Source organism: Sminthopsis crassicaudata, chromosome 3 (genome assembly GCF_048593235.1).
Source record: "Sminthopsis crassicaudata isolate SCR6 chromosome 3, ASM4859323v1, whole genome shotgun sequence".
Classification (NCBI taxonomy): Eukaryota; Metazoa; Chordata; class Mammalia; order Dasyuromorphia; family Dasyuridae; genus Sminthopsis; species Sminthopsis crassicaudata.
In genome coordinates, this window is record NC_133619.1 from 330,722,451 (window position 1) to 330,737,403 (window position 14,953).

At 40.3% G+C, this 14,953-nt stretch overlaps 2 pseudogenes; both read left to right on the top strand.

The window, feature by feature from the left end:
* Window positions 1-575: 575 nt before the first annotated feature.
* On the top strand, window positions 576-2,207 carry LOC141562081 (putative E3 ubiquitin-protein ligase TRIML1 pseudogene; annotated as a pseudogene).
* Window positions 2,208-9,333: 7,126 nt separating this feature from the next.
* LOC141562082 (putative E3 ubiquitin-protein ligase TRIML1 pseudogene) lies at window positions 9,334-10,965 on the top strand (annotated as a pseudogene).
* Window positions 10,966-14,953: the final 3,988 nt, after the last annotated feature.

Consider the following 14,953-nt stretch of genomic DNA (forward strand, 5'->3'; position numbering starts at 1 on the left):
CACACAGGTCACAGGGAAAGGGCAATGACCAGTCAGCCCAGGGCCCAGGCAGGGAACACTGGAGCCAAAGCAGGAAAGCAGGGCATCCCGGGGGCCTGGCAGGAAGCTTGACACCAGCACAATTGACAGTATTCGATGGTGTCTGAAATCCTTTGGACACAGTCAGCAATAGCCTGGGGTTTTCCTTTGGTTAAAGTGCCAAACTGGAGAAAACAGTTCTGTGCTGCATGGCCTAGGGCTGAGCACCCTGGTGAGTACCCAGGCGCAGGAATACAATGAAATCCAGAAGTGAAAACTCACCCAGGTGAGAACTCTCACTAGGGAGAAACTGGGGTCTTTATCAGGCCCGAGGTTGACACCTTGATGGTAGATGAGGGGAGGGGCTAAGAGGGAAGGCCTATAAAAGAGCCCACTAGATGGACTCCTGTCATTTTCCTGGCTGCCAGAGCTCAGGGGAAGAACTAGTTGCACATCCTGGGTTGACTCTCTCTGAAAACAGAAGAGCTCAGGGAAAGAACTAGTTGCCTAGCCTTAGTGGATTATCTCTGGAAAAAAGGCCTAGAAAACCTAGGAACATGGAAGCCAAAATCTGCTTTGAAAGCCTCAGAGTGGGGGCCTCCTGTCCCCTGTGCTTGGGCCACTTCATGGACCCAGTGACTCTCGAGTGTGGCCACACCTTCTGCACAGAGTGTCTTGCCAGCTCCTGGAAGGACATCTGCCCTCCAACAGCCTGCCCGGTGTGCAGCACAGCCACTGCCTTGGAAGACACGGTCCCCGACAGGGGGCTGCAGGATCTGGCTAACACGGGCAAGCTGCAGAGAGCTCCCCTACTGCAGAGCCTCGGGGACCTGCCCACCTGTGACAATCACGGCCTACAGCACACCTTGTTCTGTGAGGAGGATCAGAGACCCTTGTGCGGACCCTGCTTTTTAAGCCCAGAGCACCAGAAGCACAGAGTTCTGCTCCTGGATGCGGCCGTCACTCAGTGCATGGAGAAGCTCGAGGCCACAGGCAAGAGTTTAAGGACCCAGAAGAAGAGATTTCAGATGGAATTGGGATTTGAGGAAATCCGAGAGGCGCAGTGGGAGAAGGACGGCCGCCTTCTCAAAGCCTTGCTTGTGTCTGAATATGAGAAAATGCAGCAGTTCTTGGGGGAGGAAGAGGAGATTCAACTGCAGACATTAGACCGGGAAGCAAGAGGCAATTTGGAGAACAAGAAAAGCCCCTTCCGAAAGAACCTTGGACTGCTAATGAAGCCAAAGAAGCAGCCCCTGCAGGGGCTCAAGGCTCAGAAGCAGGCTGTGAAGTCTGAATGGGAGCAAAAGCTCCACTTCTTGTCAGAGGAAAAGAAGCGACACCTGCAGAGGCTGGACCAAGAAGTCACAGACAACCTGGCCAAGTTTGAGGAGAGCAAGACCAGAATGAAGCAAGAGATCCACAAGCTGGACATGCTGATAGCAGGCATAGAGAAGAATTCTGTTCAGCCTCCTCTTGAAATGCTCCAGGAGGCAAAAGGCACATTGGGAAGGAGTGAGGAGCTACTTCTTCAGAAGCCAGTGGTGGCTTCCCCGACATGGACCATGCTCCCCGTCTCCGGAATGGCAGAAACGCTGCTGACTTTCCACAGGCGTCTGTGTCTGGACCCTCAAACAGCCAATCCCCATCTGGCCCTGTCTGAAGACCTGCAGAGGGTGGAATACCGTGCTGTCCCACAGGATGTCCCCGACAACCCAGAGAGATTCGATTCTGCCCTCTGGGTCTTGGCCAAGCAGAAGTTCACTTCAGGGAGACACTACTGGGAAGTGGTGGTGGGGGAGCAGAGGGAGTGGGAGGTGGGCGTCTGTGAGGAACGGATCAGAAGGAAGGGGGATGATGGCCAGAAGGTTCTGGGAGACAGGCTGACCCTGGCGGCCTTCACCTTTGGCAGGGACTTTCACTTGTGGCATTCAAAGCAAACTGTTCCTTCCTGCAAACCAGTTCAGAAGGTGGGCGTTTTCCTTGATTATGAAAGAGGGCACGTAGCTTTTTACAATGCTGCAGATGGAACTCTAATCTACAGTCCCCCAAATAAGTCTTTTCAAGGTCCCCTTCTCCCTTGTTTCTCTCCTTGCTTTCCAAGGGGGAAAAACACCTCTGGATATCTGCTTATCTGTCCCAGGAGGGACAATGCTCAAGAAGATGATCGTTCTCAAAATGAGATTTTCTAATCCAAGCAACCAAATCAACCTCTGCAATGACTCCATTCATGAGAACCCTTGTTGAATTTGTCAATAAAGTTATATTAAACTTTTATTATAAAGTTTATTATTTATTAACATGTTATTATTAATTAGTTAATATTAAGTTGTTATTTATTGTCAAAAGCCAAAAAAAAAAAAAAACCTTTCAAATAAAAACTTCATCCTCTAAAAATTATTTTTTGCTTTAAGGTGTTTTAATTAAAATTTTTCTTCTTTTTGTAGAAAATATCCTTACCTTTACTTTGATTATACATCCAAGCTGTCAGTCACTTTACATTTTTTCTGTCACTTGAACTTATTAATTTCCTTCCAAATACGTTCATAGCCAAATTAGAGGCAGTTTGTTACAACAGCATTGGGAGCTAATAGATAACAACTCTGGAATATCTACTTGAGAAATGTTTGGTTCTCAGGGGATCCTTAGCCTAAAGGTTGCTAGATGGTATTGGCAGACAGCAGAAGGCACTGCAGAGAAATAACACAGGTCATAAAGGGCGGAGATCTGGCTGTGAGTCCCACGCTGGCACTGACCAGCAGTGTGGCTTTTGGTAAGTCACTTATCCTTTTGGACTTGAGATGGTCCCTCATTTGTAAAGTGCAGCTTCTAATAATTGTACCACTCACTTTCCCAAATATTTATGAGGGCCATTTTTCAAAAGGGTAAAGTATTACATAAATGTGAGGATCTACATTTTTTTTTTATTAAAATCTTTTGTTTTTTTTACATCATCACAGTTTCTCACAGTTTTCCTCTCATCCTTTCAGAGAATCGTGTGATTCAACAAATAGTAATTTTCAAAGGGAAAAAAACCATAAAAATACTCTTAAAAAATCTCAAAGCATGTGTAATATGCAATATCAATTGACCTCCTGCTTCATGAAAGGGATGGAGTAGGCCTGTCTTCTTGTTTTTCTCTATTATGTAATCATTTTAGAGCTTTCTAATTTTGTCACATTCATTTTCAATATGTTTATATGGGCTTTTCTTTTCATTTGCATTGTTGAGGTCTTTACATTGTAGCTATTGTTTTGGGGAGGGGAGGGGCAAAATAGGTGGAGAGATAGTGCACAAAGCCAGGCCTGGAATCAAGAATTCCGAAACTGAAATTTGGCCTTAGACACTTCTACCTGAGTGAGTCTGGGCTTAATCCTTTTGCCTTTGTAAAATAACTAGAGAAGAAAATGTCAAACCAGCAGTCTATCTTTTTTTTTTTTTTTTTTAAAAGAAAATCTCAAATAGGGTCTTGAGGAGTCAAATACAACTGAAATCACTGAGTCATCATTTCATTCATATCTTCCAATGTTTCTTTGCATTCATCACGCTCATCTTTCCTTCCTTCCTTTTTTCTTTCTTGTCTTTCTTTCAGTCTTTCTTTCTTTCCCTTTTTTCCTTTTCATTCTTTCCTACTCTCCTTTCATTTTTCTTTTCTTTCTTTCCTTCCCTCCTTCCTTATTTCTTTCATTCTTGCTTTCTTGCTTGCTTGCTTTCTTTCCTTCCTTTCTCCTTTCTTTCCTTCTTTCCTGTTGCACAGGGTCACACACCTAACAAATACTTGAGGCCATATTTCAACTCAGGTCTTCCTGAGCCAGCATTTTATTGACTGTCACCTAGCTGCTTTATAATAATTACTTCTTAAAATATTTTTCTTACAGTATAATTATACCCCCTACATTAATACTCCATGATTTGTTCAGCCCAAAATCTATGGGCTTCCATTTTGTTTATAATTCTCTGTTATCAGAAAAACAGCCGCTTGTTTCTTCTTTTTTTTTTGCTCTTTATTTTGTTCTTTATGGGGACTTTATTTTATTTTTTCTTCATTTATAAGCCCTGTAATACAGGTCACAAAGTTAGTTGATCTCCGAGTGAATCCAAGTCTGACACTGACTAGCTGTGTGGCTTATGCTAAGTCACTTCTCCTTTGGGACCTGAGACCTCATCTGTAAAATCGAGCTCCTAATACTTATACCACCTACTTTGCCAAATGTTTATGATGGATATTTTTCAGAATGGTAAAGTATTTCATAAATGTGAGGATTTACACTTTTTATAAAAATCTTTTGGTTTCTTATATGATAACAATTTCTCACAGTTTTCCTCTCATCCTTTCAGAGAATCATGCAATTCAATATACAGTATTTTTGAAAGAAAAAAGCCAGAAAAATACTCTGAAAAAAAATCTAAATGTATGAACAATATGCAATATCTATAAACTCCAGTTCTTCAGAGGGATGGAGTAATAGTAGTTTTTTCTTTATTTTGGAGTCGTTTTAAAGCTTTCTAATTTTGTGACATTTATTTTTGAGTTTATGTGTGCTCTTCTTTTCATTTACATTTTTGAGATCTTGATGTAACCACTTTTTTTTTGGGGGGGGGGTTACTGCACAAAGCCAGGCCTGGAATCAAGAAGACCTAAATTGAAATTTGGCATTGGACACTTACTACCTGAGTGAGTCTGGGCTGAAACCATTTGCCTTTGTAAAATGAACTGGAGAAGGAAATGACAAACTACCCCAGTATCTTCCTTTTAAGAAAATCTCAAATGGGGCATGGGGAGTCAAATACAACTGAAATCACTGAACAACACCTGCAGCAACTTCACTTTGCATCATTTCATGCATATTATACCATATTTCTCATCACACTCATCTTTCCTTTCTTCCTCCCTTTCTCCCTTCTCTCACTCCTTTTTTCTTTCCTCCCTCCCTCTTTCTTTTTTTCTCCCTTTCTCCCTCCCTTCCTTCCTTCCTTCCTTCCTTCCTTCCTTCCTTCCTTCCTTCCTTCCTTCCTTCCTTCCTTCCTTCCTTCCTTCCTTCCTTCCTTCCTTCCTTCCTTCCTTCCTTCTTTCATTCTTTAGTTTCCTGTTGCCCAGGTTCACACACCTAAACAAATATTTGAGGCCATTTTTGAACTCAGGTTTTCTTATTCCTGGGCCAGTGTTCTATTGACTGTCACCTAAGAAATTTATAATCATTACTTCTTTTTTTTTTTAATTTTTTTATTATATATATATATATATTTTTATAATATTATCCCTTGTATTCATTTTTCCAAATTACCCCCCCTCCCTCTATTCCCTCCCCCCAATGACAGGCAATCCCATACATTTTACATGTGTTACAATATAGTCTAGGTACAATACATGTGTGTGAATATCATTTTCTTGTTGCACAATAAACATTAGAATCCGAAGGTACATGCAACCTGGGCAGACAGATATTAGTGCTAACAATTTACATTCACTTCCCAGTGTTTCTTCTCTGGGTGTAGCTACCTCTGTCCATCATTGATCCACTGGAAGTGAGTTGGCTCTTCTTTATGTTGAAGATTTCCACTTCCATCAGAATACATCCTCATACAGTATTGTTGTTGAAGTGTATAGTGATCTTCTGGTTCTGCTCATTTCACTCAGCATCAGTTGATGTAAGTCTCTCCAGGCCTCTCTGTATTCCTCCTGCTGGTCATTTCTTACAGAGCAATAATATTCCATAACCTTCATATACCACAATTTACCCAACCATTCTCCAACTGATGGACATCCATTCATCTTCCAGTTTCTAGCTACAACAAAAAGAGCTGCCACAAACATTTTGGCACATATATGTCTCTTTCCGCTCTTTAGTATTTCTTTGGGATATAATCCCAGTAGTAGCGCTGCTGGGTCAAAGGGTATACACAGTTTGATAACTTTTTGGGCATAATTCCAGATTGCTCTCCAGAATGGCTGGATTCTTTCACAACTCCACCAGCAATGTATTAGTGTCCCAATTTCCCCCATCCCCTCCAACATTCATCATTATTTGTTCCTGTCATCTTAGCCAATCTGACAGGTGTGTAGTGGTATCTCAGAGTGGTCTTAATTTGCATTTCTCTGATCAGTAGTGATTTGGAACACTCTTTCATGTGAGTGGATATAGTTTCAATTTCTTCCTCTGAGAATTGTCTGTTCATATCCTTTGACCATTTATCAATTGGAGAATGGTTTGGTTTCCTATAAATTATGGTCAGTTCTCTATATATTTTGGAAATGAGACCTTTGTCAGAACCTTTGTTTTTAAAAATATTTTCCCAATTTGTTACTTCCCTTCTAATCTTGTTTGCATTAGTATATAATCATTACTTCTTAAAACATTTTTCTTAAAATATAGTTATATCCCCCTACATTAATAGTCCATAGTTTGTTCCACAATCTATAAGCTTCAATTTTAATTCCAATTATTTCATATAAGAAAAAGTACCAATGTATAATTTTATTCTATATGGGAACTTTACTTTTATTTTTTCTTCCCTTATAAGCGCTGTAATGGAGTCTCTGGTTCAAAGGATATTGAAAATTTAGTCACTTAACTTGGATAATTCCAAATTGCTTTCCCAAATGGCTGTAGCATTTCACAGTTCCACCAACAATAAAATTAGTATCATCCCACAACCCCTCCTCCATTAACTATTGCCATTTTTTGGTCCTCATAGACAAATTTTACTTGTGAGATGAAAGCTAAAGTTTTCTTTCTTTTCTCTTATGACTAGTAATTTGATTAGGAATACTCTGCAATGATTCCTTTGAAACTTTTAAAGTCATATCCTTTGACCACTTATCTATTGAGGAATCATGATTAGTCCTTTGTAAAAATTCAATATCATCTTCAGTTCCAAAAGCACTAACTTTTCCCCCTCTTCCATATTCAATGAGAAGGCAAAAAAACCAAAACAGATTTTAAATCAAGCAAAAACAACAACAACAACAACAACTTGATCCCAAGAGTTACAAGAGTGTCTAGAGAAGTAAGCAAGAAACAAAAGATGAAATTAGAAATAAGATTCGATTTAGTACAAAAAAAATTAAAGGAAGAATCATTTAAAATAAAAACTTTATTCAAGTAGTGGATTCCCTGAAAAAAAAAAACCAGAGTTCTACAAGCAAAATTCAGTGAGAGAAGAAATATAAGAATATATTAATCAAAACATTGAAAACAAAAAGAAAATATAATGTATCTGCTACCAAAATGTTGAAGAATCATTGCTTTCCTTGAATACCATAATCAAACTAAAAACTTGGACACTGTTGCAAAAGATCCTAACTCCCCTCAAACTTGCTTTTTTTGGCAGATGGCATGATGGTGTACTTAGAAAAGCCTGGGATAATCTTAGCAAGGCATATACTAAACCAACAAGGTTCTGAGTTACTAACAAACCTCAACAGGAAGAGATAGAGAAAGAAATGCGATTCAAAACCACTATAAAATGTATAAAGTATCTGGGAGTTCAACATTTGTGCCACAGAGGTATCCTGTGAATAAAACCACAAAATGCTTTTTAAACAAAAGATAGAATTCTCTATGGCTCCTGCAGGAGCAGTATAGCAGTCACTCATGACTTGATCTTCCTATTGATTGATCTGAGGCTTTACCTCATTTCACTGTCTTAGCTAAACAAGTTTGATCCTCCTTCAGCAGCCTGGGGCTCTCTCCTCTCTCGGGTTCAATAGCAGTTTCAGACTCTGTAAAGGCCTCCACTGAGGTGAACTATGCTATATCTCAGAACTCCCAACTAAAGCAGACCAAAAACATCTTTAGCTTCTTCCAATATCAGGGGTTACAGGTAGGGAGCACTACTCCCAGCCAAAACCCTCTGCACAGAAGTAAAAACAGACATAAATAATTGAAAATATAATAACTGCTCATATTTGGACTATGCTAGTAGAATAAAAATGATACTGTCCAAATCAACTTACATTTTCAGTGCTGTGCCAAATAGACCACGGTGTTACTTCAGAGGACTAGGAAAAATAAAAACCAATTTTATCTGGAGAAACAAATCTTCAAGGATGAAAAAGGGAACAATAATATAATGAAAATGCATTTATTTAGTGTTGACTATAGGCTAAGCAGAGCAGCCCGGGAGATAGTAAGTCCTGTCCTCAAGGGTCTTATATTCTAACTGGGAAGATATAAGATGTAAGTTAGCAAAAAAGGGATATTTTGTTAGTAGAGCTTTAATTACTGTTTTCAGAGATAGAGTTAGGAAGGAGTGATGAGAAAGGGCACATGCAGAGCAGTGCGGTGTGAAGCTAACCAGGGAATGTAGCATGATTGCTGGGATTGTAGGGTAGACGCAGTGAAAGATCACTGATCAGAACTCGGGTTTCGGGTGGGAGTTTCAGGGAGAAGCGAGGGGCTGGAGAAGCGGAAGTACTGTGGTATATGTATAATGTGCAGGAGACCAGATATGCTGAAAGGTCCCTGATTAAAAGCCTATGCTCCAGACTTCCAACTAAGCCGAGAAAATAATTGGACCCAAAGGATTGTCTAAAAACTTTCCAGAAACATGTCATAAAAACTCTAAAAATATAAGAGAAGGAACAAGATTAAAGAAAGCTAAAGAGGAGTAATTATACACACCTTTGCTAGACTAGCAATGTCACAATCCTACTGAAAATCTGAGCAGGGACAAACTGGAATGGGGGAGGGGACAGGTTGCAAGGCACAGGATCCCATCAATGCCTAGGCAGTGCAGGACCACACAGGTCACAGGGAAAGGGCAATGACCAGTCAGCCCAGGGCCCAGGCAGGGAACACTGGAGCCAAAGCAGGAAAGCAGGGCATCCCCTGGGGCCTGGCAGGAAGCTTGACACCAGCACAATTGACAGTGTTTGATGGTGTCTGAAATCCTTTGGACACAGGCAGCAATGGCCTGGGGTTTTCCTTTGGTTAAAGTGCCAAACTGGAGAAAACAGTTCTGTGCTGCATGGCCTAGGGGTGAGCACCCTGGTGAGTCCCCAGCCCCAGGAATACAATGAAATCCAGAAGTGAAAACTCACCCAGGTGAGAACTCTCACTAGGGAGAAACTGGGGTCTTTATCAGGCCAGAGGTTGACACCTTGATGATAGATGAGGGGAGGGGCTAAGAGGGAAGGCCTATAAAAGAGCCCACTAGATGGACTCCTGTCATTTTCCTGGCTGCCAGAGCTCAGGGGAAGATCTAGTTGCACATCCTGGGTTGACTCTCTCTGAAAACAGAAGAGCTCAGGGAAAGAACTGGTTCCCTAGCCTTAGTGGATTATCTCTGGAAAAAAGGACTAGAAAACCTAGGAACATGGAAGCCAAAATCTGCTTTGAAAGCCTCAGAGTGGGGGCCTCCTGTCCGCTGTGCTTGGGCCATTTCATGGACCCAGTGACTCTCGAGTGTGGCCACACCTTCTGCACAGAGTGTCTTGCCAGCTCCTGGAAGGAAATCTGCCCTCCAACAGCCTGCCCGGTGTGCAGCACAGCCACTGCCTTGGAAGACACGGTCCCCGACAGGGGGCTGCAGGATCTGGCTAACACTGGCAAGATGCAGAGAGCTCCCCTACTGCAGAGCCTCGGGGACCTGCCCACCTGTGACAAACACGGCCTACAGCACACCTTGTTCTGTGAGGAGGATCAGAGACCCTTGTGCGGACCCTGCTTTTTAAGCCCAGAGCACCAGAAGCACAGAGTTCTGCTCCTGGATGCGGCCGTCACTCAGTGCATGGAGAAGCTCGAGGCCACAGGCAAGAGTTTAAGGACCCAGAAGAAGAGATTTCAGATGGAATTGGGATTTGAGGAAATCCGAGAGGCGCAGTGGGAGAAGGACGGCCGCCTGCTCAAAGCCTTGCTCGTGTCTGAATATGAGAAAATGCAGCAGTTCTTGGGGGAGGAAGAAGAGATTCAACTGCAGACATTAGACCAGGAAGCAAGAGGCAATTTGGAGAACAAGAAAAGCCCCTTCCGAAAGAACCTTGGACTGCTAATGAAGCCAAAGAAGCAGCCCCTGCCGGGGCTCAAGGCTCAGAAGCAGGCTGTGAAGTCTGAGTGGGAGCAAAAGCTCCACTTCTTGTCAGAGGAAAAGAAGCGACACCTGCAGAGGCTGGACCAAGAAGTCACAAACAACCTGGCCAAGTTTGAGGAGAGCAAGACCAGAATGAAGCAAGAGATCCACAAGCTGGACATGCTGATAGCAGACATAGAGAAGAATTCTGTTCAGCTTCCTCTTGAAATGCTCCAGGAGGCAAAAGGCACATTGGGAAGGAGTGAGGAGCTACTTCTTCAGAAGCCAGTGGTGGCTTCCCCCACATGGACCATGCGCCCCGTCTCCGGAATGGCAGAAACGCTGCTGACTTTCCACAGGCGTCTGTGTCTGGACCCTCAAACAGCCAATCCCCATCTGGCCCTGTCTGAAGACCTGCAGAGGGTGGAATACCGTGCTGTCCCACAGGATGTCCCCGACAACCCAGAGAGATTCGATTCTGCCCTCTGGGTCTTGGCCAAGCAGAAGTTCACTTCAGGGAGACACTACTGGGAAGTGGTGGTGGGGGAGCAGAGGGAGTGGGAGGTGGGCGTCTGTGAGGAACGGATCAGAAGGAAGGGGGATGATGGCCAGAAGGTTCTGGGAGACAGGCTGACCCTGGCGGCCTTCACCTTTGGCAGGGACTTTCACTTGTGGCATTCAAAGCAAACTGTTCCTTCCTGCAAACCAGTTCAGAAGGTGGGCGTTTTCCTAGATTATGAAAGAGGGCACGTAGCTTTTTACAATGCTGCAGATGGAACTCTAATCTACAGTCCCCCAAATACGGCTTTTCAAGGTCCCCTTCTCCCTTGTTTCTCTCCTTGCTTTCCAAGGGGGAAAAACACCTCTGGATATCTGCATATCTGTCCCAGGAGGGACAATGCTCAAGAAGATGATCGTTCCCAAAATGAGATTTTCTAAGCCAAGCAACCAAATCAACCTCTGCAATGACTCCATTCATGAGAACCCTTGTTGAATATGTCAATAAAGTTAAATTAAAATTATATTATAGAGTTTATTATGTATTAATATGTTAATATTAATTAGTAAATATTAAGTTGTTATTTATTGTCAAAAGCCAAAAAACAAAAACCTTTCAAATAAAAAGTTCATCCTCTAAAAATTATTTTTTGCTTTAAGGTGTTTTAATTAAAATTTTCTTCTTTTTATATAAAATATCCTTACCTTTACTTTGATTATACATCCAAACTGTCAGTCACTTTACATTTTTTCTCTCACTTGAACTCATTAATTTCCTTCCAAATACGTTCATGGCCAAATTAGAGGCAGTTTGTTACAACAGCATTGGGAGCTAATAGATAACAACTCTGGAATATCTACTTGAGAAATGTTTGGTTCTCAGGGGATCCTTAGCCTAAAGGTTGCTAGATGGTATTGGCAGACAGCAGAAGGCACTGCAGAGAAATAACAGGTCATAAAGGGCGGAGATCTGGCTGTGAGTCCCAGTCTGGCACTGACCAGCAGTGTGGCTTTTTGTAAGTCACTTATCATTTTGGACTTGAGATGGTCCCTCATTTGTAAAGTGCAGCTTCTAATAATTGAACCACTCACTTTCCCAAATATTTATGAGGGCCATTTTTCAAAAGGGTAAAGTATTACATAAATGTGAGGATCTACATTTTTTTTATTAAAATCTTTTTTTTTTTTTTACATCATCACAGTTTCTCACAGTTTTCCTTTCATCCTTTCAGAGAATCATGTGATTCAACAAATAGTAATTTTCAAAGGAAAAAAAAAAACCATAAAAATATTCTTAAAAAATCTCAATGCATGTGTAATATGCAATATCTATTGACCTCCTGCTTCATGAAAGGGATGGAGTAGGCCTGTCTTCTTGTTTTTCTCTATTATGTAATCATTTTAGAGCTTTCTAATTTTGTGACATCCATTTTCAATATGTTTATATGGGCTTTTCTTTTCATTTGCATTGTTGAGGTCTTTATCTTGTAGCCACTGTTTTGGGGAGGGGAGGGGCAAAATAGGTGGAGAGATAGTGCACAAAGGCAGGCCTGGAATCAAGAAGACTAAAACTGAAATTTGGCCTTAGACACTTCTACCTGAGTGAGTCTAGGTTAATCCTTTTGCCTTTGTAAAGTAACTAGAGAAGAAAATGTCAAACCAGCCGTCTATCTTTTTTTTTTTTTTTTTTTTTTTTTTTTTAAAGAAAATCTCAAATAGGGTCTTGAGGAGTCAAATACAACTGAAATCACTGAATCATCATTTCATGCATATCTTCCAATGTTTCTTTCCATTCATCAAGCTCATCTTTCCATCCTTCCTTTTTTCTTTCTTATCTTTCTTTCAGTCTTTCTTTCTTTCCCTTTTTTCCTTTTCTTTCTTTCCTACTCTCCTTTCATTTTTCTTTTCTTTCTTTCCTTCCCTCCTTCCTTATTTCTTTCATTCTTTCTTTCTTGCTTGCTTGCTTTCTTTCTTTCCTTTCTCCTTTCTTTCCTTCTTTCCTGTTGCACAGGGTCACACACCTAAGAAATACTTGAGGCCATATTTCAACTCAGGTCTTCCTGAGCCAGCATTTTATTGACTGTCACCTAGCTGCTTTATAATAATTACTTCTTAAAATATTTTTCTTACAGTATAATTATACCCCCTACATTAATACTCCATGATTTGTTCAGCCCAAAATCTATGGGCTTCCATTTTGTTTATAATTCTCTGTTATCAGAAAAACAGCCGCTTGTTTCTTCCTTTTTTTTGGCTCTTTATTTTGTTCTTTATGGGGACTTAATTTTATTTTTTCTTCATTTATAAGCCCTGTAATACAGGTCACAAAGTTAGTTGATCTCCGAGTGAATCCAAGTCTGACACTGACTAGCTGTGTGGCTTATGCTAAGTCACTTCTCCTTTGGGGCCTGAGACCTCATCTGTAAAATCGAGCTCCTAATACTTATACCACCTACTTTGCCAAATGTTTATGATGGATATTTTTCAGAATGGTAAAGTATTTCATAAATGTGAGGATTTACACTTTTTATAAAAATCTTTTGGTTTCTTATATGATAACAATTTCTCACAGTTTTCCTCTCATCCTTTCAGAGAATCATGCAATTCAATATACAGTATTTTTGAAAGAAAAAAGCCAGAAAAATACTCTGAAAAAAAATCTAAATGTATGAACAATATGCAATATCTATAAACTCCAGTTCTTCACAGGGATGGAGTAATAGTAGTTTTTTCTTTATTTTGGAGTCGTTTTAAAGCTTTCTAATTTTGTGACATTTATTTTTGAGTTTATGTGTGCTCTTCTTTTCATTTACATTTTTGAGATCTTGATGTAACCACTTTTTTTTGGGGGGGGGGTTAGTGCACAAAGCCAGGCCTGGAATCAAGAAGACCTAAATTGAAATTTGGCATTAGACACTTACTACCTGAGTGAGTCTGGGCTGAAACCATTTGCCTTTGTAAAATGAACTGGAGAAGGAAATGACAAACTACCCCAGTATCTTCCTTTTAAGAAAATCTCAAATGGGGCATGAGGAGTCAAATACAACTGAAATCACTGAACAACACCTGCAGCAACTTCACTTTGCATCATTTCATGCATATTATACCATATTTCTCATCACACTCATCTTTCCTTTCTTCCTCCCTTTCTCCCTTCCCTCACTCCTTTTTTCTTTCCTCCCTCCCTCCCTCTTTCTTTTTTTCTCCCTTTCTCTCTCCCTCCCTTCCTCCCTTCCTTCCTTCCTTCCTTCCTTCCTTCCTTCCTTCCTTCCTTCCTTCCTTCCTTCCTTCCTTCCTTCCTTCCTTCCTTCCTTCCTTCCTTCTTTCATTCTTTAGTTTCTTGTTGCCAAGGTTCACACACCTAAACAAATATTTGAGGCCATTTTTGAACTCAGGTTTTCTTATTCCTGGGCCAGTGTTCTATTGACTGTCACCTAAGAAATTTATAATCATTACTTCTTAAAACATTTTTCTTAAAGTATAGTTATATCCCCCTACATTAATAGTCCATAGTTTGTTCCACAATCTATAAGCTTCAATTTTAATTCCAATCCTTTATTATAAGAAAAAGTACCAATGTATAATTTTATTCTATATAGGAACTTTACTTTTATTTTTTCTTCCCTTATAAGCGCTGTAATGGAGTCTCTGGTTCAAAGGATATTGAAAATTTAGTCACTTAACTTGGATAATTCCAAATTGCTTTCCCAAATGGCTGTAGGATTTCACAGTTCCACCAACAATAAAATTAGTATCATCCCACAACCCCTCCTCCAATAACTATTGCCATTTTTTGGTCCTCATAGACAAATTTTACTTGTGAGATGAAAGATAAAGTTTTCTTTCTTTTCTCTTATGACTAGTAATTTGATTAGGAATACTCTGCAGTGATTCCTTTGAAACTTTTAAAGTCATATCCTTTGACCACTTATCTATTGAGGAATCATGATCAGTCCTGTGTAAAAATTCTATATCATCTTCAGTTCCAAAAGCACTAACTTTTCCCCTCTCTCCAATATTCAATGAGAAGGCAAAAAAACCAAAACAGATTTTAAATCAAGCAAAAAAAACAAAACAACAACAACAACTTGATCCCAAGAGTTACAAGAGTGTCTAGAGAAGTAAGCAAGAAACAAAAGATGAAATTAGAAATAAGATTTGGATTTAGTACAAAAAAAATTAAAGGAAGTATGATTTAAAATAAAAACTTTATTCAAGTAGTAGATTCCCTGAAAAAAAAAAACAGAGTTCTACAAACAAAATTCAGTGAGAAAAGAAATATAAGAATATATTAATCAAAACATTGAAAACAAAAAGAAAATATAATGTATCTGCTACCAAAATGTTGAAGAATCATTGCTTTCCTTGAATACCATAATCAAACTAAAAACTTGGACACTGTTGCAAAAGATCCTAACTGCCCTCAAAC